This window comes from Schistocerca cancellata, chromosome 5 (assembly GCF_023864275.1).
Source record: "Schistocerca cancellata isolate TAMUIC-IGC-003103 chromosome 5, iqSchCanc2.1, whole genome shotgun sequence".
In the NCBI taxonomy this organism is placed as follows: domain Eukaryota; kingdom Metazoa; phylum Arthropoda; class Insecta; order Orthoptera; family Acrididae; genus Schistocerca; species Schistocerca cancellata.
The window spans coordinates 30,855,443-30,858,121 of NC_064630.1; the positions used below are offsets into that span (position 1 = coordinate 30,855,443).

General features: G+C 44.4%; 1 non-coding gene across 1 annotated transcript; it reads right to left on the reverse strand.

Annotated features, from left to right (window-relative positions):
- Nucleotides 1–1,382: 1,382 nt before the first annotated feature.
- Nucleotides 1,383–1,457, reverse strand: Trnas-cga (transfer RNA serine (anticodon CGA)). Its single transcript has one exon. It is a non-coding gene; the product is annotated as a tRNA-Ser (tRNA).
- Nucleotides 1,458–2,679: the final 1,222 nt, after the last annotated feature.

The window sequence follows — 2,679 nt, forward strand, 5'->3', positions numbered from 1 at the left end:
GAAATCATCCTGACTAATGTCAAACAATTGGCAACTGCTGCGAATCGATGTGTTGTAAGAGTTCCCAAGGGTCGTGTACTTGTGATACCTGTATCAGTGGCACCTGAATCTCAGTCCTCTCTTGTGGATCCTGTCCCCTCTGCAGAGAGTACAGTATCTATCATTACTCATCCACTTGACTGCAAATGGTGTGTCAATGGTAGATCTAGGCATCCTGTACAGAATGGACGGGGACCAGGGAGAACTCAGGGTGTTGTACCGATCCTTCTAACCGGCAAGTTTGAGACACTGTCTTTCCCTGAAACTGAAACTGAGCCAGTGGGACTCACTTCGCCTGCTTTTTGGAAACCTGTTAAATTTGGTGTCAGGAGGAGGCAAATGCAAAAGTGTAGGGGTCTATTAATCGTTGGCAGGTCAAACATACAGCGAAATGGCACCAGGGGCAGGAAAGGACAACATGATGAAAAGGCAATTCTGGCAGCCATTGAGGAACAGGTGCAACCAACTGCAGATTGTGGCACACATTGGAACAAATGATGCCTGTCGTCTGGGCTCTGAGGTCATTCTTGGGTCATTCTAGTGACTGGCAGAGAAGGTTGAGAAGACCAGCCATGTGCATGGAGTTTCAATGAAGCTCACAATTGGCAGCATTGTCCCCAAAACTGATAACAGCCCTTTGGTTCTGAGTCTAGTGGAAGGAGTGTATCAGAGACTTCAAAGTTTCTGTGACAAGCTCGGCTGCGACTTCCTGGACTTCACCTACAGGGTTGAGAACTGTAGAACCCCCTAAATGGATCAAGTGTAAAACTGATAACAGCCCTTTGGTTCTGAGTCTAGTGGAAGGAGTGTATCAGAGACTTCAAAGTTTCTGTGACAAGCTCGGCTGTGACTTCCTGGACTTCACCTACAGGGTTGAGAACTGTAGAACTCCCTAAATGGGTCAAGTGTGCCCTACCAATCAGAAGCTGCTACTCAGGTAGCTGACTGTGTGTGGGGTGCACGCAAGTGATTTTTAGAATAGGTGACTCTCCATCCAATCCAGATTTATCAATGTAAGATCAAAAGAAATGTGTCCCTCAGGTGAAAATATTAAAACCCTAAAGGTAAACTGCTGAAACAGTCACAACAAAGTGCCAACCTTTGAAACGCTCATGAAAAGCAATGAAGCTCACATAATACTAAGTACAGGAAGCTGGTTGATATCTGAAACTGACAGCAGTGACATTTTTGGAGAAAATTTAAGTGTATATCAAAAGGGTAGCCAAACGGGTAGTGGAGGTGGTGTATTTGTCGAGTAGACAAGAAACTCAAATCCCAGAATGAGATTTTCACTCTGCAGCGGAGTGTGCGCTGATATGAAACTTCCTGGCAGATTAAAACTGTGCGCCCGACCGAGACTCGAACTCGGGACCTTTGCCTTTCGCGGGCAAGTGCTCTACCAACTGAGCTACCGAAGCACGACTCACGTCCGGTACTCACAGCTTTACTTCTGCCAGTACCTCGTCTCCTACCTTCCAAACTTTACAGAAGCTCTCCTGCGAACCTTGCAGAACTAGCACTCCTGAAAGAAAGGATATTGCGGAGACATGGCTTAGCCACAGCCTGGGGGATGTTTCCAGAATGAGATTTTCACTCTGCAGCGGAGTGTGCGCTGATATGAAACTTCCTGGCAGATTAAAACTGTGCGCCCGACCGAGACTCGAACTCGGGACCTTTGCCTTTCGCGGGCAAGTGCTGGTAGAGCACTTGCCCGCGAAAGGCAAAGGTCCCGAGTTCGAGTCTCGGTCGGGCGCACAGTTTTAATCTGCCAGGAAGTTTCAAACTCAAATCCACTGAGATAGAAACTGAAGTTGCACATGAGATTGTTCAGGCAAGACTCAATATCAGGGGTGGGTGTAAAATGATAATTGAATCCTTCTATCACCCACCAGACTCATCTCCTGATGTAACCGACAACTTTACAGCAAATCTCAGTCCACTAGTATGTAAGTTCTCCAGCCATTCTGTAATCATCAGCGGAGACTTTAATTATCCAACAGTTAATTGGGAAAATTATAGTTTAGTGGTGTACATGATAACATATACTGTGAAACTTTACGAAATGCCTTCTCTGAAAACTATCTAGAACAGATGGTTAGGAACCCTACCCATGATGGAAATATATTGGATGTAATGGCAACAAACAGAACTGACCTCTTTGAGGATGCCCACATCAATTCTGGTATCAGTCAACAAGATGTTGTTGTGGTAACAATGATTACCAAAGTACAAAGGAAAACTAAAACAAGCACAAAGACATACATGTTCCATAAACTAGATAACAAATCAGTAGTGTCATATCTCAACTTCAAACTTTCAGCACGAAGTAGGACCATGTAGAAAAACTCTGGCTGAAGTTAAAAACAATAGTTGACCATGTAGTGGACAGATATGTACCCAGTAGAACAGTTCGTAATGGGAGGGAATCTCCATGATGTACAGTCACTGTAAAAAATCTTCTAGAGAAACAGAGATTACTGCCTAATAGGTGTAAAACAAAGAGTAGGACTGTAGATAGAGATGCTGAATGAAACATGTTTGGCTGTCAAGACAGCTACGCATGATGCCTTCAATGACTACTGTAGCAGAATATTGTCAAGTGATCTTTCACAGAACCCAAATAAATTCTGGTTGTATTCA